The 25539-nt window shown below is 36.4% G+C and overlaps 1 pseudogene; it reads right to left on the bottom strand.

Annotated features, from left to right (window-relative positions):
• Positions 1-21285: 21285 nt before the first annotated feature.
• LOC100924581 lies at positions 21286-21594 on the bottom strand (annotated as a pseudogene).
• Between the last annotated feature and the right edge of the window lie 3945 nt (positions 21595-25539).

The following is a 25539-nucleotide window of genomic DNA, read 5'->3' as shown; positions in this document are numbered from 1 at the left end:
GCCATATCAATAACAAAAACAACAAATTATGATTATCTCAATAGATGGAAAAAAAGTTTTCAGCAAAATACAGCACCCATTCCTATTAAAAACACTAAAAAGTATAGGAATATATGGAACTTTCCGTAAAATGATAGTACTATTTATCTAAAACCATTAGCAAGCATTATCTGTAATGGGGATAAGCTAGAAGCTTTCCCAGTAAGATCAAGCATGAAACAAGAATGTCCATTATCACTATATTTTTCGATACTAAACTAGAAATGTTAGCTTTAACAATAAGAGAAGAAAAAGTAATCAAAAGAATTAGAAGAGCAATGAGGAAACAAAACTATCACTCTTTGCAGATGATAAAATGGAGAGGTAATTCTAGAGAACCAAGTAAAAAGCTACTTGAAACAACAACTTTAGCAAAATTGCAAGACAGGGAAATAAACCCATAAGAATTACCAGTATTTCAAAAATTACTAACAAAGCCCAGTAGTAACAGATGGAAAGAGAAATCCCATTTAAAATAATTGTAGACAATATAAAATACATGGGAATCTACTTGCTACAAACCCAGGAACTATTTGAATACAATTGCAAAACACTGTTCACACAAATAAAGTCCTATCTAAACAACTGGAAAAATATCAATTAGATAGCCTGAACTAAAATAATAAATATGAAAAATCTACCTAAATTAATTTACTTATTTAATGTTATATCCATCAAACTACTAAAAAATTATTTTTAGAGCTAGAAAAAATTACAAAATTCATCAGGAAGAACAAAAGATGAAGAATATTAAGGGAATCAATGGAAAAAAAAATGCAAAGGAAGGAGACCTGACCAGATCTAAAACTATATTATAAGAGCAATCATCAAAACTTCTTGAGTACTGTCTAAGAGAAAAGTGGTAGATCAGTAGAAACAAAGTAATATGACACAGTAGTAAATGACTATAGCAATCTACTGTTTAATAAATCCAAAGACTCCAGTTTTGAGGATAAGAACTCAGTGTTTGACAAAAACTGCTGAGAAAACTGGAAAATAGTTTGGCAGAAACTAGACATGGACCAATAACTCATACCCTTTACCAAGGCAAGGATAAAATAAGTACATGATTTAGACATAAAGGATGATGCCATAAGCAAATTAGGGGGCAAGGAATAGTTTGCATAAACAAAATCAATGTAACCAAAATTAGAAAAAAAGCAGAAATTTGAGAAACAATTTTTATAGTCAGTGTCTCTGACTAAAAACCTCATTTCTCAATTATATAGAGAACTTGGTCAAATTTATAGGAATACAAGCCATTCAACTGATAAATAGTCAAAGGATACAAACAGAAAATTTTCAGACAAAGACATTAAAGCTATCTACAATCATATGAAAAAATGCTCTAAATCACATATTGATGAGAGAAATGCAAATTAAAATAACTCTGAAGGACCATCTCCCATCTATCTGACTAAGTTGACAGTAAAGGAAAAGAATATATGTTGAAGAAGATGTGGGGAAAATTGGGACACTGATGCTTTGTTGGTGGATTTATGAACTGATCCAGCCAGTCTAGAGAACATTTTGAAAGTATGCTCAAAGAGCAACTAAACTGCATATTCTTTGAGCCAGCAATTCCATTACTAGGTTTACATCCCAAAGAGATAATTTAAAAAATGGAAAAAGACCTGTATGTGCAAAATGTTTGTGGCAGGTTTTTTTCTGTTGGCAAGCAATTGAAAATTGATGGGATGTTCATCAATTGAGGAATAATGAACAAGTTGTGATATATGAATGTATGGAATACTATAATTCTATAAGAAATGATGAATAGGTTGAATTTCAGGGGAAAAAAATGGACTTATATGAACTGATGCTGAGTGAAGTAAGAAAAACCAGGAGAACATTGTGGGTTAATCTACTGTGATTGACTTAGCTCTTCTTATTAATACATTATTCCAAAAGACTCATGATGGAAAATGCTATTCACATCTAGAGAGAGAACTATGGAGTCTGAATGAAGATCAAAGTGTACTGTTTTCATTTTGGGTGGGTGACTTTTCCCCTTTGTTCCATTTCTTCTTTCACAACATGACTAATGTGGAAATATGTTTATATGATTGCACATATATTCTCTTGCTGTCTTAAGAAGGGAAGTGGAAGGGAAGGAAAAAGAAAAAGTTTCAAACCCAAAATTTTTATTTTATTTTTAATGTTTCAATAGAATTTTATTTTTCCAATTACCTGTAAAGATAGTTTTCAACATTTATTTTTGTAAAATTTTGATTCCTGGTTTTTTTCTCCCTCACTCCCTTACTTTCTCCTCCCCAAGACAACAAACAATTTGAAAAAGGTTATACATGTACAATACTTTTAAACATTTCCATTAGTCATGTGTGAAAGAAAAATCAAAACAAAAAAGGAAAAAAAAACACCAGAAAGAAAAAGCAAAGCAAAAATAAAAAGAGGTGAAAATAGTATGCTCAGATCTGTATTCAGCCTCCATAGTTCTTTCTCTGATTGAGGATGGCATTTTCTATCCAAAGTCTGTTAGAATTGTTTTGGATCACTGTATCGCTGAGAAGAGTTAAGTCTATCATAGTTGATCATCACATAATCTTGCTGCTACTGTGTGCAATGTTCTCTTGGTTCTGTTCATTTCATGCAGCATCAGTGCATGTAAGTTTTTTCCAGGCTTTTCTGAAATCAGCTTGTTCATCATTTAATACAGAATAATAATATTCCATTATATTCATATACCTTAACTTATTAAGCCATTCCCCAATTGATGAGCATCCATTCAATTTCTAATTCCTTATTACCACAAAAAGAGCTGCTACAAACATTTTTACACCTGTGAATCCTTTCTCCTCTTTAATGATCTCGTTGGGATACAGACCTAGTAGTAATATACTGGATACACAGTTATATAACAAATTGCTCTCCACAATGGCTGGATCAGTTCACAACTCCACCAAAAATGGATTAGCATTCCAATTTTCCCACATCTCCTCCAAAATATATTATTGTCTTTTCCTGTCATTTTGGGCAATCTGATAGGTATGAGGTGGTACCTCAGAGCTGTTTTGATTTGCATTTTTCTAATCAATGAAACTCAAATTTTCATGAGAAGTGAATGTTGAAAATTATCTTGACATATAATTGGAAAAAAATACTTTTAAAAAAATAAAAAGCTTGGGTACCAAACAAAGAAGGAGGAAGAGGAGGAGGAGGAGAGGAAAAGGAGGAGGAAGAGGAGGAAGAAGAGAAAAAAAGGAGGAAGAAGAGGATAAAGAGAAAGAAAGAAAGAAAGAAAGAAAGAAAGAAAGAAAGAAAGAAAGAAAGAAAGAAAGAAAAAAGAAAGAAAGAAAGAAAGAAAGAAATGGGGTGGGGGATAAATTGAAGGTACATTGGTCTACTCTGACAACAGCACACCCACTGGTATGCTGAGCCTTCTTCCTGGCTACTTTTGGGACAACATATGGCTCTACAATGAAAATGCCTTAGAATGAAACAACAAATTCCTTGGTACCTCTCACTTCCCTTCTTCATGGCTGTAGAATTGACCATGTAACCAAGAAGAATAGATAACTTTGTGGACCTTAAAGGGAATGACACTGCCTTTTGGTACTTTATCTTCATCTGCTGAACTCAAAAGGATATCTCTGAGCATATCTCTGGAGGATTGGGAGAGGGGAAAAAACTGCTTGTATATGTATTAGTTGAGGTGAGTTCAAGATTCAAAGACTACTGAAGACAATTGATCTTGAGGCAGATAAGTCAATACAAAATATATGTATATCTCCTTATCAGCAAGGGGGCTTATAGGAAATAGAGGCTTGTTTTTTTCAGTCAGAAGGAATGACTAAAAGCTCTTTGGAAACAGAAGCCACTTTGCAACTGGATAGCCCTGGGAATTTTTGCATCCTGAGAGAAGTCTAGAAGTGTTTTATAACTCTTCTCGGATCTGTCAGCCTATTGGAGGGAAAAGGTGCTGATACATTGATCTGAATATAATTGTGAACTGGGTTGAGTCGTGTCTGACTCACTGATGGATTTATAGAGCAACCTGTCCAGATAAAATTTGCTGCCCTATTGTATCCAAGTGAATTTTTTATTTCCTCTTTACTTCCTCCTCCTCCTCCTCCTCTGCCTCACTGATTAGAAACCTGGCATTATTTATCCTCATGTCTTGATTATTTGCTGTCTGTATCATTACAATTGTTTCTAGAAAAAGATAAAGTGATTTTTATTGTACTTTGAGTAAATGTCTACTATGAATGAATGAATGCTATGAATGAGTGATCCACAATCTGGGAAAGGGCAAATTGAAACAACTTCTGGATAATTACTTCTAGACTTAACCTTGAGCCTATGTGGAAACTCACTCTTGCTCAAGTTAGGGGCTTCATATACAAAGTACTTCCCTTCTATCTTTGTGGAGGCAAGATAATAGGGATATGGAACATTGTACACAATGTTAGATTCTTAAAGTGATGTTTGGCTTTAAAAAACTACTTTCTTCCCATTCCTTGTTTATTCTTTATTGCAAGGGATAGCTTTCTGAGTAAAGGATAGAAAAGAGATATATCTAGAAAGGAAAGTTCTATAAAAATAAAAGATACTAATGGAATTAAATTTTTTTATACATATAAAAATCTTTTGGGTATAGGGAGAAGATAGCAATAACCTCTGGAGATATTACAAGGGGATCTTGCAGGTGACATTTATGAGGGAAATTAGAGATTCTAAGGGGCATAGATGAGGAGAGAGAGAATTCCAGGAAAGGAAGATAATTTGTACAAAGGAATGGAGGTGGCAACGAACTATTTTATACAAAGGAATGTTTATAAATTTTGCAAAGTATACTTTTATTGGTTCAACAACACAAGAGTGGAAAATATCAAATATTTTCTATATAGGAAATGTTGCAATACACATTTCAAATGTAAAAACATAAAATAAATTCTAGTTATTATTCCTTAAGAAGTTTTCCCAGCATTTGCAGAATTTATTCTGTTAGATGAAATTGGACCATGGTTCCCAGAAACATTCTGAGTCAGTGATTAGATGGATAATCTTTTTCTTTATTGAACCAAATCGGTTTGGATTGGATTGAGTTTATTCAGTGACCTCAGATGTAAAAGAGAGAAGTTTTGATCATCAGGTTCAGTTGAGGTGCTCAAGGTTTTGATCATCTCTAGGTAACAAATACTGACTTAGAACAATGATGTTGGCTAACGTGATATTCTAGGAACTGATGACCAAGATCCAGATTGGATTTCTAAAGTGAGCCTGGTCAATGATTCACTATAATCCACTTTACTTCTTCCAACTCCCTTAAGTCTAATTACATGGTGTTTGCCAGTGTAGGTCTCCTTCCTGTCTTACCTTTAACTTGATTTCATAAAGAGAAAAAACAAGTCAAGAAAACAGCTAAGGTGGGGAGGAAGTAACTTCAGAAGCCATCTAGCTAAACCATTTTTGAATAGGTGTCCTATTTTATCTAATCTTTGCTTAAAGATTTCCAATGATGGGGAATCCACATCTCCCAAGGCAACCTGTTTCAAATCTGAATAATTTTAATCATTATAGAACTTTTCCCTTACCTTGAGTCAGGAAATTAAGTATCTTGCTCCTAATTCTTAATTAATCCTTAAAATACCATAAACAGTAATTAATATTATTATTTCTGAAGCAAGTTAAAAAAAAAAAAAACTTGCCCTGGATGATTTCCCTGCTTCTGCCACTCCTTTTGTTCATTCAAGCTCATTGTTTCACAGATCCCATCACACTTCTTACTTAAGTCTGTGCCTTTCTCTCTACCCCCTATATGCCTTTGACTCATTGGAAGCAATTTTCCCACCATTCACTGGCCCAGTCACCTTCCTGCTTCCTCCTCAGTACTCCCCTCTAGACTCATTTCCTTAGAGGAAGTCTCTTTCTCTCTACCTTGACCATATGAAATCTTTGAACACAAAGGTGGCAGAATTAACATAATCACAACCCTCTGAGCCAGCATCTTCCCCTGTATCTATACCATCCCTGTGCCTAAGATTCATCTTGTCTAGCTGCTTGTTCAAATGGTCAGTGACTGAATATAATTCCTGTTCTATATGAGCTAGACCATTATTGGTCCTTGGTAAATGTTAAAGAACGATTTTGGTGGATAATGTTGGCAGCAAAGAACAATGAATGGGAGCCAGATGATCTGGGTTCAAATCATATTTCTGCCACCTATTAGATGTATGATCTTTGCAAATTGCCTCATTCAAAAAAATTAATTCAATAAAAATTATCCATTTTGCATTTCATAATGTTCTTTGTCTCTTGTTTGGTCATAAATTCTTCCCTTCTCCATAGATCTGAAGGTAAATTATTGCTTATTCTCCTAATTTGCTTATATTATCACCTTTTATGTCTAAATCATATACCTGTTTTGACCTTATCTTGGCTTATACCTAGTTTCTACCAGACTGTTTTCCAGTTTTCCCAGCAATTTTTGTCAAACTCATTTGACATACATAATTATACATAATTATAGTTGTTTACTACTGTGTCTTGTGTACCTGCTCTACCACTCTATTTCTTAGCTAGTATCAAATAATTTTTATGATTTCTGCTTTATAATATAGTTTTAGACTCGGTTTGGCCAGGCCACTTTCCTTTGCACTTTTTTTATTAATGAAAATTAATAATATTCAGCTGAGAAAAGGAGGGCATGACAGTTATGGAAGATGGACTGCATTAGCCCCAGAAGGCAGAAGAACCAGGAGCAGCTTTGAATTCAATGTACAGAAAACCTTCCTAATTTTTGGAGTTTTCCAAAATGGAATGAATCATCTTGGCATGTTGTGAATTCCTTTTTACTTGAGGGTTTGGAATCATGGGTTCCTAGATCTAGAACTGGAAATGATCTTAGAGACCATCAGATGAGGAAGCTGGGAGTTACTTCAGAAACCACCTGGTTCTTTCTCCTCCACTCATTTTATGTTGCTGTTGTTCAGTCATTTCAGTAGAACCTGACTCTTTGTGATCCCATTTGGGTTTTTCTTGGCAGAGATACTGAAGTGGTTTGCCATTTCCTTCTTCAACTCATTTAACAGATGGGGGAACTGAGGTAAACAGGGTGAAATGACTTATCCAGGATCACTGAGCTAGTAATTGTCTGAAGCTGGGTTTGAACTCACGAAAATGAGTCTTCTGATTCCAAGACTTTCTTTCTTCTGTCTGTTCAGTGACATGAATAGATCTGTTCCAAAGAAAAACTGTTTCATGGACAGTACTTAGGTGTGAGATGGTGAAGATCTGGCTTGTCCATTGTGATAGTCTAGACAGGTAGGTGAGAGAGCAGAAAGGGTAAGACCCAAGTGAGAGCTGTTGGTGAGATGGAATTGATACAGTCTGATTCCAGGTGGAAGTAAGAAGTAAGGAAGAAGGAAGGATCAAAATAATCCCTAATTGTCCAATGTTGGTCACTGGGCAAATGAGAGAAAAATAACTCCTCTTACTGTTCTCTTTGCCCTTCTTGTCCTACATATTTTTCCCTGGCACTGCTGTGCTCCAAACAAATATAATCCTTTAGTTATAAGTCCTGATATTTTTTCCCCATTGTAAATTACAGAATCTCAGAGTTGGAAGGAACCTTAGAGGTCACCTAATTTGCCCCCTTGGCTGAGCCAAATTTTGTTGCTGGTTTCCCTGGGCCCCTTTTCAATGATATGCAAGAGCTTCAGAGTTTGAGAAGTGCTGCCTCATTATAAGAATAGAATAAATGGGTCTTTACCCAGCATTATAAGGTAAGTAATGTCTGATAAAGCAGTTTTTCAAGAAATAAAGATATTCCATTTTTAAAATCTGTAGACTGATTTCTTTTAAATGTGACTATTTCTTTGAAGCTAGAGAGGGTACTAATTCTTTTTTCATTCCTTCCTTTCTTTTTTCTCTTTCACTCTATCCTTCCTTCCTTCCTGTCTCCTTTGTTCTTTCCTTCCTTCCTCTCCTTCTTCCTTTTCTCCCTCCTTCCTTCCACCCTTTCCTTCTTACATTTCTTTCCCCCTCCTTTCTTATTCTTTCCCTCTTTGCTTCCCTTCCTTCCTTCTTTTCTTCCTTCCTTCCTTCCTTCCTTCCTTCCTTCCTTCCTTCCTTCCTTCCTCCCTCCCTCCCTTCTTCCCTCCCTCCCTTTTTCTCTTTCTTTCTCTCTCTCTTTCTTTTTTCTTTCTTTCTTTTTCTTTCTTTCTTTCTTTCTTTCTTTCTTTCTTTCTTTCTCTCCCTTTCCTTCCTTCCTTCCTTCCTTCCTTTCTTCCTTTCTCTCTCATTTCTTTCTTTCCTTTTTTTTTGAAATTCAAAACATTTATGTAGTATCTAGTATATGAAATGTTCTGTATAGGAACCTTGGGAAGAACCAAAATTAGATAAAACAAATATTGCCCTTAGTTATTAAACAATAAATCATCATTTTTAAAGCATCTCCTAATGCTATTTCTTATACTTGGCACTACAGATAAAATGATAAAAATGAAGCAGTCCCTACCCTCAAGTAGTTTCCATGCTAATGGAATAAACACCATGAACATATACATTTATTAATCATCTACTCTGGGGATGTAAAAGAAGAAACAAAAATTGCCTAATTTCAATGACCATTTACATTCTTTCAGGGCAGAGGATATGCATATGTATAAATATATACAAAATAAATACAAGGTAGTCTGACTTTGGACCAGAAATCTGAAGGAAACTGGGGGTTCTCAGAGGAGAAGGAGAGGAGTCATTGAAAAAAGCATTGATGAGCCCAAGCTGAAGGCAAAGCTGAAACTTGGTTGAAGCAAGGGGTTAAATTAGTTAACCTTTAAATTTCCTTCAAACTCCCATGCAAAGACAAAGAGATAAGAGATAGGAGATGGAGTCTTGTGCAGGAGTTAAGGTAAGAAGGCCAGTTTGGCTGGATAGCCAAGTGGAATGACATGCATGTAAAGGGTTTTAGATGTCAAATGGAAGAGTTTATTTGCTCCTAGAGGTAATAGGGAACCTCTGGAGTTTATTGAGCACAATAGTGCCATGGACAGATCTGTTCTTTAGAAAACATCCCTTGTGAATGACATCTAATGCTCCTGGATTCCAACTATCCTGATTCCTTTAGGATATTTTGCTTGTTTGTGTCTTGATTCAATCAAGCTCTCAATCACCATCATGAGACAAAATTCCCAGCAATGACCATTTTCAGGTTTGCTCATTTCTTTAGAAGAATCAGAACTGAGATGCTTTCAGCTTTTTTTTTTTTTTTTTTTGAAACCTTGCAAATAAACATTTGCAATAAAAGCTGACATTTCTGTAATGAGGAAAACTCTGGCATTTAAAGCTCTCCATAATTGCCTCTCACCTTTCCCATCTTCTTACACTTTCTTTCCCCAAGCTTGACCTCTTTGTTTTTTGGATCTTTTCCCTGGCTGCCCTTTGTGTTTGAAATGTCTTGGCCCTCCCTTCCTTCTGCCTCTTAGTTTCTCTCATTTCCTTCAAGACTCAGATCAAATTCTACCTTCCACAGAAGGCCTTTTCCTAGTCCCTCCGCTGTTTGTGCCTTCCCTCTGAGATGACCTCTCAGATGACTGTATGAACCCTGTATGTTCTAGTTATTGATATGCTGTCTCCCCCATTAGAATGTAAGCTCCTCGAGGGCAGGATCATGTTTTTGCCTTTCTTTGTATCTTCAGAGCTTGGCAGGCAGCAAGCACTTCACAAAAGTTTTTTGGTTGGCTTAATAATTACAAAGTGTTTTACTCACAATAATCTTTGTTTTTTTACGTTTTGCATGACTGCACATGAATAATTTATATCAGATTTCTTGCCTTATCACTGAGGGTGAAGGGGAAAGAGGGAGAGAGAATTTAGAGTTGTAAAAATTTTAAAGTGAATTTTAAAAGTTGTTTTTATTTGTAATTGGGGAAAATAAAATATTAAATTGTTTTTTTAAAAAAAGAAAATTTCTAACAAGAAAAAATTTAAAAAACAATTTTTGTGGGGCAGCTCATGTATGCAATATTGTTTTGCATGTGAAGAAAGGGAACTTGGAAAGAATGAATACATCTATGATCAGTAAAAGATAGTGTGAGCCCAGCTCTTCCACTTCAATCCATTCTTTCTCCCTCTTTATCAGGCTGCCTGTATCAGGATAGAATTTCCCCCTATCATGGAAAGAATGTAGAGCTTCTTGCCTTTGTAATACACAATGATATCTATTACTCATTGGAATTTATGAGGTGATAGGCAGATTACTATCAAATAAGTAGAAGAAAAACTGGTATTTGTTCTTCTTTCTTTCTTTCCTTCCTTTCTTCCCTTCTTCCTTCTCCCTTCTCTCCTTTTTCTTTCTTTCTTTCTTTCTTTCTTTCTTTCTTTCTTTCTTTCTTTCTTTCTTTCTTTCTTTCTTTCTTTCTTCTTTCCTTCCTTCCTTCCTTCCTTCCTTCCTTCCTTCCTTCCTTCCTTCCTTCCTTCCTTCCTTCCTTCCTTTCTTTCTTTCTTTCTTTCTTTCTTTCTTTCTTTCTTTCTTTCTTTCTTTCTTTCTTTCTTTCTTTCTTTCTTTTCTCCCTCTCTCTCTTTCTTCCACTCCCATTCATGTCAACCCCTTCCCCCTCCCCACACTCTCCCCTTTCCTGTTTGTGAAGCTGATAAAATCATAAATATAGATCTGGAGAATACTTTAGAGGTCACAGAATTCAATTCCTTCATATTGCAAATATGGAAACTGAGGCTCAGAGAGGTTAAATTAATTGTGTTGAATATGTTATTTAACACAATTTCAAATCTAGCAGTTTTCCACTATGCCAAGGATTAAGTGACTTGGCCATAGTCAATTCCCTACCAAGTTTCTGAGGCAAGATTTGAAACCAAGTTTTTCTTGAATGTAAGTACAAGGCCCTTTTCCTCACTGACCACTACTCTTTGCTTATCATTGAACAACTGTCCGTTGTATCAATCATTGTGAGAAGCATTATGGAGTTAAACATTTCTGTACTGATTTCTGTGGACACTTCATTATTAAAGATGTTTTTGTAATGCCAAAAGAAACTGAGCAAGTCAGAGATTAGAGACCAATTCAATAGTTTATTAAATGGAGAGAAATACTGGGACCAATGGATCCCAGGGCTAGACGAGACTATCATCTCAAAGAGTCTAGCCCCAAGTATCAAAACAACAAGCCTTTTATGGAATAACAACAATGGAGGGACCTAGGTGGGGATAGAGGGAGGTTACTGATATTCTAATGACATTAAAGGATGTCTATAAAATCTTTATCTCAACCATTAAGAGGGGACAGTCATAATCTTAAGGCAGAATTATGAAATAGGGACAATTGTAGGAACTGGTCACCCCATTAAAAGTGACCTTTGGCATTACATTTGCCTGCTAATTTCTCTCTCATTATCTATCTTTCAAATCTGTAATCTGTTATATTTATTAATCTACCTTCATCTATTGTATTTATCAATTACCTATTATATCTATTGCCTATTATGCCTATCATCTATCTATCTGCTTTCTGTATTTATACATCTCTATCACTATCCACCTATCTATTTAATAAAGGAGAAACGAGGAGAAAAAAATGAGAAAAGAGGGTTTCTTATGATAACAATATGGGTGACCAAAGCTGGAATTTGATGAAATTTATCCTGCACATCTTCTTTTAGGATGCTTTTTTTCTCTTTAGGTCTGATTAGCTTTGATCTTTCTTGTCCAACAGAGCCCCAATATGCTCATCATGTCATACTCTCTTCTGTCAGGTATAAAAGTAATTTGATAGGAAATTGTCTTTTAATTTAATGGGATCCCCTTGCTAGGAAAATGACAGAAAATGGGCAAAAGCTTAACCCAAAGAAATGCATTACTAAAAATAGGATGTTTTGTATTAATAGAAAAGATAGAATGGTGTAGTGGAAGAAGAACTGATTTGGAAACAATGGAATACTGGCATTCTAGTCTTGGTTACTAAGATAATCAGGTTTGGGCAAGTCATTTTACTTTCTCATACTTTGTTAGTAGTTGAGGGGTTTGGATAGATAATCCTCAAAATTCCTCCCTGTTCTAATATTCATTGGGATACTTTTAGTTGGGATGGTCTTCCTGAGGTCCCTATTCTATCAGTCCCTATGACTAAGGGTCTCCAGTCTCCTGTGTGTGTGTGTACGTGTGTGCACAGGTACACATGCATGTATACCCAGAACCCATGATCCGAGAGTCATATCTGGGTTTTTGGTGCCTGTTATGGATCTTTTGAAGCAACAACAGAAAATGGCCACCATAAATAAGTTCACAGATCTAGAGCTGGAAAAGACTCCAGAAGTTTTCTCATCCAAGCTCCTCATTTTACAAACGAGGAATCTGAGACTCAGGGAGATGAATTAGCTTTCCCAAAGTCTCAAAGGCAGTAAATGGTAGATGTGGGAGTCAAATCCAAGTCCTCTGCCTCCAAAATTAGTGTTATTACAATATACTACACTGCTCACAAAGTACACACATATATATGCATGTGTGTATATAGACACATAGAGGCATCTATAAAAACATATACTCACAAAATTCATATGCACACATATGCATATATACATGTATAAATTCATGTATATATAATTCACATAGTTGTGTATTTATATAATACATCATATTATATATAATATATTAATATATTTTATCCATATATAAAATTATATAATTATATATGAGCACATATATAAAATTAAATAATTATCTATGCATGTGCATTTTATATATGTATATATAGTGATCAAAATAAAGTTTATTTGTGAAATGTATATACAAACACACACATACATATATATACACAATATATATCTATACACCCATTCATATATACAGACACCCCATATATGTGTGTATATCTACATACATACATATATATATACTCATACATATACATACATATATATACCCAAATTTATGTGCATGTAGATAGATACATACATACATATATATCTATACACATATATGTATATGCATTTATGTCTATATCTAGATACATACACATAGCTATATACGCACATACATATCTAAATACCTATATATACATACACACCGAGACCCATACACATATACATTTCACAAACAAACTTAATTTTAATCACTCCAGCCCTAGGAGATCTCATTCTCAAGCTCTCAGCTTTTTCTGGTCTGGGTTTGCTAATGCACGTGGTCCAGATTCTTCTCTCATCCCTTCTGTCATGAAGGAGGAAAAAAAAACAATTCAAATCTCTCCCTTCCCTCTCTCAGCTCCAGAGCCAAAATTCCTTATATTCTTAATCCAAGAGTTAATCCAGTCTTCTTAAAAAATGCTGACAGACTCTTTGATGTTTATTGTAGATAGACTGGTGATAAACTCCAGTTCCATAGCTGGTATCATTTCCCTCTTACTCCTCAGTTTCTGAGAAGATGGAAAGAGGAATGAGACCATTGCTTGTAAAAAACCTTTGTGATTCATTGTGAACCTTGGTTGAGGAAGTTGTTGGATTGGGGCTTCTAACTTGGGAGGCAGGTAGAATTGTTGTGAGGAGCAAATGAACAAAAGTTTAAAATGCTATATAAATGTCAGTTATTGAGGCAGCTGGATGGTGCAGGGGATAGAGCACTGGCTCTGAAATCAGGAGGAAATGAATTCAAATCTAGACTCACTAGCTATGTGACCATTAACTCCAATTACTTGTTAAAAAAAAAAATTAAATGTTAGCTATTACGATTTGTCTGGTTGCCTTCTCTGCTCCATAGATAAGGGAACAGATCATTTCATTTCTTGGAGTTGCCGGTGGGGTTCAGCTTTGCCCAGAGGGGCCTTTGGTAGTGTTAAGAGTGAGAAAAGAAAGAAGAAATCTTGATGAAGATGGAATGGACGCCAGAGGAAGTTAAATGAATGCCCAGAGTCCCACAGTTAAGTGTCAGGGACCTAGGTTTTCTAATTCCATGGCTCGTAGCTTTTCTACTGGATCTAGAAAACCTGCAGTGAAGGCCCCTAATAATTATCTCAAGGTTGGTGGGCAGGTTATCCCCCAGCAGATGCTGGAATCCAGACTTTTTAGAGTGAGACCCCCTTGATGTACCTCCCCTCTCCCAAATGAAGGATAGCTATGATTTTTTTTTAAATCAGGGACAAAGACCATTGTTGAGGTGGAATGGAGCCAGCACAAAGGGCAATCTGATGTTGAGTAGGGGTGGGAGTGATACAGAGAATAATCTAATAATAGGAAAAGTTTGCTTGGAGAAGGGTGGCTCATTCTTTAGGAAGATTGACTTGTGCCCCTCTGAAGGTTGAGGATGGGTGGGAAGGCAGGTGACAGGACCCCATAGGTAACTGCCCAGAACTAAACAAGGGGTTAGGATCCTACTGAACCAGACAGACAAGGAATAGGGGAAGCCAGTGGTTATTGGAGGATAGAAAAAACTTTTCATGAGACAGAAAGCCCCCTTTGATTTTCAAGCCCAGGAGCAAAGCCCTGATTGTCCCAACCTAGTTATAATTCAGTCCCCAACATGATAGTAATTATTGAAACTGAATAAAAGTTAAAATGATAATACTTGGTGTGTCTCCTCTTGTCAATAACTTTGTGGCCTTTTAGGTCTCCGCAGTTCCCAGTTGGGAATCAGTATTCTAGAACCTAGATCTTGTTTTTGTTCCTGAATAATTAAGATGGTTTTTCCTAATTGCAAGATCAAAATTGAATCTTTTTTTTTCTTTTTAGTTCCCTCTGTTCAAATCTCCCTTTTCAAACAGTGGAGTGGTTGTTAATGATCAAAAGAAGTGATGAAAATACTGCATTGGGAGCATTGAACTTGGAGTCATTGACATTCTGTTTCCAAAGATTATGACTGAGATTTTTATTCTGTTAAATGTGGTGGTTGGACTAAATGGCCTCTGGGGCATCTCTTACAGCTCTAAAATGATGAACTACTGTCCCCTTTACAAGTCACTTCCTCTGCCTAGGTCTCAGTTTCTGTATCTGTAAAATAAGGGAATTAGACCAGATATCCTGAGGTTCTTTAGAGCTCTAGAGCTGTTGTTCAGTTGGGTCCAACTCTTCGTGACTCCATTTGGGGTTTTCTTGGCCGAGGTACTGGAGCTTTGCTATTTCCTTCTGCAGCTCAATTTACAGACGAAGAAACTAAGGCAAACAAAATTAAGTTACTTGTCCAGGGTCATACAGCTCGTGTCTGAGACCAGAAAAGAGTTTTCCTGACTCCAATTAGGCATTCTAGCTGCCCAATGATACCGTTTCCCTAGCTACTTTCTCAAGTCTTTAAAACCTTGTCAACTTTTAACCAATTTCTTTTGTTGTTTAGAAACTTCTGCCTTTCTCTCTTTGGGTTTTCTTAGTTTCAAGCCTGCAATAATCAGTTAATTATTTTGTTTTAATTAAAAGGAGTCTTTAAGTCAGGATTGAAACTACACATTCATATACACAGATACACACACATCCATGTGCACACACAGATACATACACATGTACACAACGTACACACAGATACAGACACACACACACATGCACACACACATACACAGACACACACGAGCTTCTCTGGAAATAGCCAAAACTGTACAGAGTGTGCCAAGAGTTCCCAGAGGTCAGAGATATTTTAGGGCTTGTTGACAACAGCTGATCATTTCTAGCACAGCAGTGAAATTATTCTTGTTCCCTTTGAGAAGATGCAAATAATAATAGTAATAATAATCTAGAGGCAGCTGTGGTGGTGGGGAGAGAGATTTGGAATCAGAGGAGTTGGGTTTAATAATAACATTCATTATAATAAAAGCTAACATTTATATATCTCCTCTTATGTGCTGGGCACAGGTTACTAAGTGCTTTACAAAATCTTATTTGATCCTCACAATGACCCTGGCAGATTTATTTTTTTTAACAGATGAGGGAACTGAAGCAGACAGAGAGAGAAAGTGATTTGCTCAAGATCACATAGCCAGTAAACGTTTGAGGTTAGATTTGAATCCTGGTTTAATCACTTACCAACTCATTTTACCTCAGTTTCCTGATCTGTAAAATGAAAAGGATGGATTACATGACCTCAAAGTTCTGAAAAAAGAATCCCAATAACTCACATTGCTATGGAACTTTAAGGCTTACTGGGAGATACTTTCAGGTAATATCTGGGGACACTTTCCCATTCACAAGATAGGTCCCCCAAAGAATAGGTAGCAGGGTACTCCATGAGTCTGTATCCCCTTAACGCATAGCTGATAATCCCCCATAAATATGTTTATCTTTAACAGTTGGTCAAAGGTTATGATTAATTAAAAGCAAAAGGCATTTAATGAAATGATCTACTTTTTAAAAAAGTTACAATCAAATATTTTCTCAATGAATCTGATAAACATTCTTTCATAGATATATACAGCATCTGTGAAAAGCATGGACACGGAAATCATGGTTCACAGGTGAGGAACTATACACACACTCAGCCACTCTTACTCCTTTGATCTCATAACTTCCACCAGATATTAGCCTGTCTTTGATTATTGTTCCTCTATTCTCTTCACTGGGTCTATCATTTAGGAGTTGGGATACTCTCTCTGGGTAAGTTATTTACCTCTTTTGTGACCTTGATTGTTTTTTTTTTTTTTGTTTTTTTGTTTTTTTGTTTTTTGTTTTTTTTTAGCAAAGATACTAAAACGGTATTTCTTCTTCTCATATGACAGGGAAACTGAGGCAAACAGGATGAAATGACTTGCTTGAGTAGCTGAGACCAGATTTGAACTCATGAAGATGAGTCTTTCTGATTTCAAGCCCAGCATTTTTATCTATTGTGCCTCAAAGATTACAAAATACTTTACATGCATTATCTTATTTGAGCTTTATAACAACTATAAAGTAGATAGTATTATTAGGAACTCCCTAGGATTTGTCTATTAAGTAGGAGGAAGTTTTCACAGTATATATATGGAAATCCAGGTTCACACAGCTAGCAAATGTCACACCTGGGACACAGACTTCATTCTCTCCAACTCTAGGTTTAGCTTTCAACATTAAAGAGGTCATGGCCCAGTGAATAGAACACTAATAGATTTATCGGCAAGAGAACTCAGGTTCAAATCCTGCCTTAAATATTTATTGGCTCTATGACCATCAAAAAATGACTTAATATTAGGATGCTTCAGTTATATGTCTTTCTTAAGGACCGTGCCTTAAATCCAAATCACTCTGACTCTCATTGACTGGTCAACAAGAAGTCCCAGGTCAATCCCAATTGGTCATTGGTTTGAGTCCTGATTGTCACAGAGTGAATGCAAATAACAATAATTTCTGTTTTGTCCAGATATCCTGAGGGTCTATCCCTCCCAGATTTATTTATTCTATTTTTTTTCAATTATTATCTAGCCTTAATCATTGAATGGGTATGATTTCAGTCTAACTGAGACCTGTTGAAAATCTTAGCTTAAAAATGTCAAGGTCTTCCATTGCATCCAGGGCCATCTCTAGTCATCGTGATCTCTATCTGGCCACTGGATCCAGATGGCTCTGGAGGGGAAAGTGAGGTAGGGGACCTTGCACAACCCTTCCTCATTTAAATCCAATTCACTTGTATGTCAGGGCATTACCTCCCTAATGTCATAGTCCACTTCCAGAATGAAGGAAAAACAGCAAAGTGGAGGATAGTTATACTATCTACTTTACAGTTGTTATGAAGCTCAAATAAGATAATGCATATAAAGTATTTTGTAATCTTTGAGGTTCTATGTAAATGCAAGTTATTATGATCATAATCATTATTATTATGACTTTTTCTGCCACAAGAAAGCAGCCATGTTTGGAATAAAAACTCCATTAGCACTGGCCACTTTCAGGTCCTAGAATAGGCTTTGGTAAAAATTAAGCCTGACAGAGTGATAGATGGAGCTTTTTAAATATATTCATCCCTTTAGGAGAGTGAAGCTGGAACTGGAAGGGTCCTGAGAGCTTTTCAAGTTCAGTCCTCTCCAGTTTACATTTTAGGAAACAGGGACACAGAGATTTGTCCAAAATCACAGAGGTAGTAGGTATTCGAGGCAGGTTTTGGACACAAACCCTCTGATTCCAAATACAATATTTGTTGATTCAAATCCAGGCTTGAGATCATAGATTTATAGCTGGCAGGGACCTGGGAGGCCATTTGTCCAACCCTCCAATTTTGCAGTTGAGGAAATAGAAACCCAGAGAAATTTAGCCATTTGTCCTTAAATCACAAACGTAATAAGTACAGAACTTGAAACTAGGTCCTTTTGTTTCAAATCCAGTGCTGTTATCACACTTTGGATAAAATGCTGTGTTAATGAAGTGGATCTATGAATGGAGTCTCCATGGTGACATACTTGTGACACATTCCTTTGGGGTCAATTTGAGTAATACAAAGACATTCCAGCATAGCCAAGCCAGCAGAACAGGGCTGTGTTAGTGCTAGGATCATCCTCCCCTAAATTAAATTTGCTTTGCTTGGGCCATTAAACCACCATAGGAGTCCCCGATTCTCTTGCCAAATGTCTTATCTTGAACTGTTCTTATACTGTGAGAACAGCTGTTAAAGCTTAGACAATCCAGAGCTTGACGCAGGTCCTTGGGCTTTGGCAAACAAATATCTTTCCATTTTCCTTGCTTGGTACTCCCTCAGGATCCCATGGAGGAACTCCTTCATCATGTCAACTCAGGACAGTCAGGATTTCTGGTGGCCCCTCCTGGGAAGGATTTCCTTGGAGCTGAAAGACAACACCATGGCTACAGACCAGCTGTCAAGTGCAAGTGGCCAAGGGCCTAGAAGAGCTTCCCTCCTGATGACAGCAGCCCTGCTGTGGGGACATCTTGGACCTGACATTATTTGAGCTGAGGGCCTGGGAAAAATGCTCCAGACTGTTCATGTAGAAAAATATTTCAAGGAAATAAGAACTAAGAAGTAGGGATCCTTAGAGGGACTGACCTGGTTCAACCTTTTCTTTTTATGAAAGAGGAAACTAGGGTTCAAGGAAAGGAAGTGACTTCTTGAAGGTCCCTTAGGTACAAATTGCAGAGCTGGGACCATCAGAACTGGAAGGATCTCATAGGTCATTTAGTTTAATCCAAAGATCATATTTTCCAAGTAAATTTGGTCCTTGATCTCTCTGATGCTGATAGTGTCAAAGTGCAGGAATGGATGGGAATAGTAGATATGAACTTGAATTTCACAGAATAACTATGTTATATCAAACTTTTTGTGTATACAAGTACATTGGGGAGAGGAATTTTAAAATAATGGATAACTTAATTTAAATCAGATTTTAGATACATTTTTTACAATTGGAAGTTCAGGATCTGGGATTTACAGCCCCCCAAGCTAGCTCCATTTTGAGAATGGGGTTGAAACTTAAACAAATTTAGGAAACAGAATGGAATCTAACAAAGATAATTAGTTGACTTGAGTAGGGTCTTGGGCCTAGAGTGAGGAAGGCCTGAGTTCAAATCCAGCCTCAGACACTGGCTATGTGACCCTGGACAAGTAACTTAACTTTTATTTGTTTTAATCTACCAGAGAAGGAAATGACAAAGCACTCTAATATCTTTGCCAAGAACATCCCATGGGTAGGACTGATAATCATGATCTACGGGATCATGAAGAGTTGGACACAATTGGATGATGGTATCCATTTTAGAATAAGGAAATTAATCCCTTTTTACTTATTTGAAATTCATTTATTTATTATTTATTTTATTTACTTGGTATATATAATCTAAGTGGATCTTAAAAGCAGGTACATGAAAATGATATTTTAATGACACAAGCTAACAGAATCAGAAATGTAGAACCCCAAACCTTGATCAAATACCAATCAACAAATCATATAGTTCCATTTTTTCCCCATTAGTGTGGTGGTTTATGGTGGCTGGCAATCCAAAAACCAAGAATTTACTAGTATTAGTGAAAGACCAGAAACTATTCTTGGATGACCATAAGAGTTCATAGTTAGCCACAATGAATAATTAACACTTGGGCTATTTAGGAAGCATCAAAACATGCCTTTTATGTTGCTATTGAAAAAAGTGGGGCAGTAAACATAAATTCTGGGTGGGTGAAGTCAGTGGGTGCAGAGTCTGGAGGATGAATTAAGAGACTCTAGAGTGAGCCAGGAGGAATGACTAGAGATGATCTACAGCAAAGCTTCTTAAACTGTGGGTCATTCACAATTGAATGTGGGGGTCATGAAGTTTTCCAAGACACCTGCTCCAGGTACTAACAAGCAGCAAAGCTTCCAATATCAGTCTTGTATAGGATTCATCCTAGACCAGTTTAAGGAGGCTCACTGGCAAAATTTCTGTATTTTTTGGGGGGGGCAAATTAATTCATGTAGGCTCTCTATTAAAGTCTGTAGAAGGTTGTAGTCTGGATTCATGGAGAATTGAAATGAACACCCTTTCTAAGTGACAAAGTCATAATCAGAGGGCTGGTTTCAGGGCTAGTGTGATTTGGATAAATTTTTCTGTGGGTCTGTTTCTCTCTGTCTCTTTCTGTCTCTTCTCTCTCTCTCCTTCTCCCTCTCCCTTCTTTTCCCTCTTCCACTTCCTCTCCCTTTCTCCCTTTCCTTCCTTCTCTCTGTCTGTCTGTCTCTCTGTCTGTCTGTCTGTCTGCCTCTCTCTCTGTCTCTCTGTCTCTCTCTGTGTCTCTCTGTCTCTGTGTCTCTCTGTCTCTGTCTCTCTCTCTCATAGTATTTTGTTTTCCAAATACATGAAATAATGCAAAAATAGTTTTCAACATTCACCTTTGCAAACCCCTGTGTTCCAATTTTTTCCCCTCTCTAATTCCCTCTCCCCTCCCCAACAGAACAAGCAATCTGATATAGGATAAACATTTGCAATTGTAACATATTTCTATATTCCTCACACTGTATAAGAAAAACCCAGATCAAAAGTGAAAAAAAAACATAAGAAAGAAAAAAATAAACCAATTAACCAACCAAACAACAACAAAAACAAAATATTATGTTTTGAGCCACATTCAGTCTCCATGGTTCTCTTTCTGGATGTAGATGGCAGTTTCCATTAGATAAATTTCTCCCACCATTGACCCATAGTGGCTATCATTTACTTTAATACTATGCTGTCTTTCTAAGACTATAAGCTGAAGAATGATTGCTCATCTACTTTGGGAGTTTCCTTATAATGAATTCCTTTAAACAATGAAATAATAGATCCAGATTGAAAATATCAAAAACAATAATCTCTATATATTTTTTTCTACTTGTCAAATCTTTATTAGGTAAAGGGCAAGATAGACAAGGTCAATTTAGTACTTTTTGGCAGCAGCCTTCCTCAGGGCAGAGTGCTGACCTCCTCTCTCTCCTTCTTGGCTAGGATGTGAGTTCCCACACTTTTTTTTTTATGAACTTAAGGGCTCTCTTATTTTAGAGACCTTTAACAATTCCATGGCCCACCACTCATAAGGAGGAAAGCCACAAACCTCTCGGTTCATATCTCTCACAAACATGGTGTCTTTGGTCAAATGCCCACAATGGTGATATTTGGAAATGTTTTTTGGTAACTTTGTGAGCCCGTTGAGGCTCACAGCCATGGGGTATCAGATGGCCATGGCTGTGGCACTATTGTAGTATTATACAATTGTTTTGTATATTATAATATATAATATTGTATAATATAATATTGTAGTATTATATGTATTATGGCCTCAATGGCAGCCACAGCAGAAAGCTATCTCTATACTTTAAAAATGAAAATGAAAGAAGTCCTAAACTTCTTTCCAATCAGGTACCAATCTCACTTCTAAAAACTCCCTTGTGAAGCCAGCCTTCTTTCAATATTCACTGGATAATTGCTGAGAGAAGTGAGAAATGCTGAGACTGCAATTCTAATTAGCTTCACCATGGATGGTTGTATAGCCTTTGGGTCCGCTTTTGGATTCCTCTTTAAAGATGTTATTATTGCTAAAGAAAAGGGAATGAAAATCTCAAATCTTAGTGTAGGTCCATGAGACTAGGAAGAGAGCAGGATTCTGCAACTATTATCACTTTTTTTGCTAATGGTAACATTTTCATTCATACTCTAAAATACTAATTGTGGTGGAAGAATTGAATATTCCTTTACCTCCATCATCATTTAAAGGCTTTTCCCCTTTTTTTTCTCAATAGTGTCTTATTTTTCCAATTACATATGAAGATGGTTTTCAATATTTGCCTTTGTAAGTTTTAGAGTTCCAATTTTTTTCTCCTCTTTTCCTTATTTCCTTCCTCCCCAAGATAATAAGCAAATCTGATATAGATTATACATGTACAATCCTATTTATTATACATATTTCCATATTAGCCAGACTCTTTTTCTATCACTATCACTCAGCAACTTCTTTGAGGTACATACCATCCATATTTTCATTCAATCCATATTCTGGAGGTCAGACCTCCAGAATGAATTCAATACCTACCTCATAATCCTCTCTGTTTCTGTCTCTGTCTCTGTCTCTGTCTCTCTATCTCTTTGTTTCTCTGTGTCTCTGTCTCTCTCTGCCCTCTTCTCCTTCTTCTTCTCTCTCTCCCTACATTTTCAAAAATATTGACACCCTCAAATAATCTAACTTCCCTATTCCTCAATCTCTTCAATTTCCTATGACCAGTTACTGTTCCACTCCACTTCAATTAAATACAGAAATGGTCATACTTTGACTTTTGCCATCAACCACAAGTTCATAAACTTGAATTCCTTTATTTGGTTATACATTTTTATAATTTTATTTTATTATTACATCTTTCCTTATGTTGTATGGCCCCTAACACTGTTCTTTTTTTCCCCCCTGAGCCAATTGGGGTTAAGTGACTTGCCCAGGGTCACACAGCTAGGAAGTGTTAAGTGTCTGAGGACAAATTTGAACTCGGGTCCTCCTGATTTCAGGGCTGGTTCTCTAACCACTGCACCAACTAGTTGCCCCCCAATATTGTTCTTTACTTACACTGTGACCTCTATTTGCTCCACCTTTCAGTTCAGTTCTTGAACCTCAACATGGCTATGTTCTCCCCCTTATCCTTCTCCAACTATTAGTAAATTTGTTCAACTTTATGCTATTTTCTACTCTCAAATTTCTTGGTCCCATGTCCTATCATCAATCATACTTTGCCAGACTACTTTCAGTTTCTGCTTCTTTCACTTATATTCATAACTTCTGAAGACTGGGGAAAATTATGAAATCACTATAGCATAATCTTAACTGGGTCATCATTGCATCAATGCAATCAAACCTTATATTTCTAATTGATTTACTATCCCATTCACCAGTGTAACTATTCTCAACTTTTTCTTACTTTGACTGAAGAAAACGGAGAAATTGTGCCAAAAAACAATTAAACAACAGTTCCATTCAATTTTTAAGAAAGAAATCCTAACAATTATAACAATTCAATTCAATGGTGGGTTTTTTTTTAAATCTAAAAATCCATTTTGCTATATTCTAATGGTATATTGAATAGAGTACTGCATATGGAGTCAGGAAGATCTGAGTTCAAATTTGGCCTCAGGCTCTTACTAGGTGGGTGATCTTTGGGCAAGTCACTTAATCTCAGTTTCCTCAATTGGAAAATGGGTTAAAATATTACCCCCTTCTCAGAGTTATTGTATCAAATAAAAAATATTTGTAAATGCTAAGCACATTGATTGGAACATGGTAAAACACATGTAAATACTTATTCCCTTTATTTTTCTCTCTTTTAGCAACACTGCATGTTGTTTATATTTTGAAGGTCAAGAAATGAACATATAGAGTAGATAAGGTGAGTGATTCAAGTTTATGGAGTTTCATATTCTAGGTTTCTTGTGTATGTGCCCAGATTTCTTTCTTTTAAAAAAAAAAATTTCCAGATTAGTCATGTTGTGCAAGAAAAATTGGACCAAAAGGGAAAAAAAAACACAAGAGAAAGAAAAAACAAAAATGAAAGCAATAGGGCTTCCATCTGCTCTGGATGCAGATGGCATTTTCCATCCCAAGTCTGTTGGAATTATTCTGGATCACCACACAGCTGGGAAGGGTTAAGTCTATCATAGTTGATCAACACATAATCTTACTTTTACTGTGTACAATGTTCTCCTGGTTCTTTTCCCTTCACTCAATATCAGTTCATGTAAATCTTTCAGTTTTTCTCAAATCCACCTGTTCACTATTTCTTATAGCACAATTTGTATAGTATTCCATTACATTCATAGACCACAACTTGTTCAGCGATTCCCCAATCATACTCTAGACTTCTTAACTCTCCATCTTTCTAGTGAATCAACCAGTAAGTATTTATTAAGCGTCTGCTATGTGTCAGGCATTGTACTAAATGCTGAGGAAACAGTGAAAGGCAAAAGGCGATTCCTGCCCTTACAGAGCTCAGTTTGCTGGAGGAGACACCATGCAAATGACCAAGCACAAAAGAGTTCAAAGGAAAAATTGAACTGAGTGGTTGGGAAAGGTTTCCTGTTGAGGGGGAAGTTTTAGCTGGGACTTGAAGGGAAGCCAGGGATGTCAGGAAGGTGAGATGAGGAGAGAACATTATAGGCTTGGTGGACATCCAAAGAAAATGCCCAGAGCTATGAGATAGAGTGTCTTGTACAAGGACCAGTCAAGAGCTCAGTGTCGCTGGATGGAAGAGGACATTTAGAGGTGGAAGGTAGAAGAGGACTGGGAAGGTAGAAGGGAGTTAGATTCTGTCTAAAGTTCAAGTTTTTAATGAATGCTCTGTAATAACTAAGCCCTTCCAGAATGGGTGCTTTTTCACATGGTATTTTGAAGAAAATCAAAGGAAAAGAAGTAAAAAGCATAAGGTTATTTGTTGCTCTGATAATGAAACTAAGGGTGAACAGATGTTACTCACTGTAAAGGGGCCCACCACTGTGCCAATAGGGCTATTCCATCACCAAAAGTCTCTTATTTGGAAAATTAAGCAAATTGCCTGTAAAAAAAAATCCATCATTGCCTGGTGCTCATTGAGATGCTAAGGTCTCCATCAACTCCTTAGTAGACCTCATGGTATCTTGACATTAATGCAGGAAAGAGACAAAAAACTCTTGCTTGGGTAGCCATTCCCATCCAAAGGGGTAAAATGAGCTCTTATAGAAACAAATCAGGGCATTCCTATTAGTTTAAAAGCTGTTTGGATTCTGACTAATGTGGAACCCCACCTATGTCCATAGGAGACTCATTGTTGAGCATAAAACAAAGGGATAAACACTGGACACACCTAGTAATGTGTATGTTGGCTGGGATACCAGCTACATGTAGTACCTTGGACAAAGCGCTTCATTTTCTGGGCTCAACTTCTCATCTAGGATTGGATTAGATGGATTCTGAAGTTTCTTCCAGCTCTAAATTTATAATATGGCCAAAATGTCTAAAATAATAATAATAATGATAATTGACATTTATGTAGTATTTTAAATTTTATAAATTTTATCTGACTTCATCTTCACATCAACCCTGAGTGGTAGGTGCTATTATCCCCATTTTACAGATGAGAGAACTGAGGCAGGCAGAGGTTAAGTGATTTGTCCAGGATCATAG

The sequence above is a fragment of the Sarcophilus harrisii genome, chromosome 5 (assembly GCF_902635505.1).
Source record: "Sarcophilus harrisii chromosome 5, mSarHar1.11, whole genome shotgun sequence".
Lineage (NCBI taxonomy): Eukaryota > Metazoa > Chordata > Mammalia > Dasyuromorphia > Dasyuridae > Sarcophilus > Sarcophilus harrisii.
This window is presented reverse-complemented; position numbering and strand designations above follow the sequence as displayed.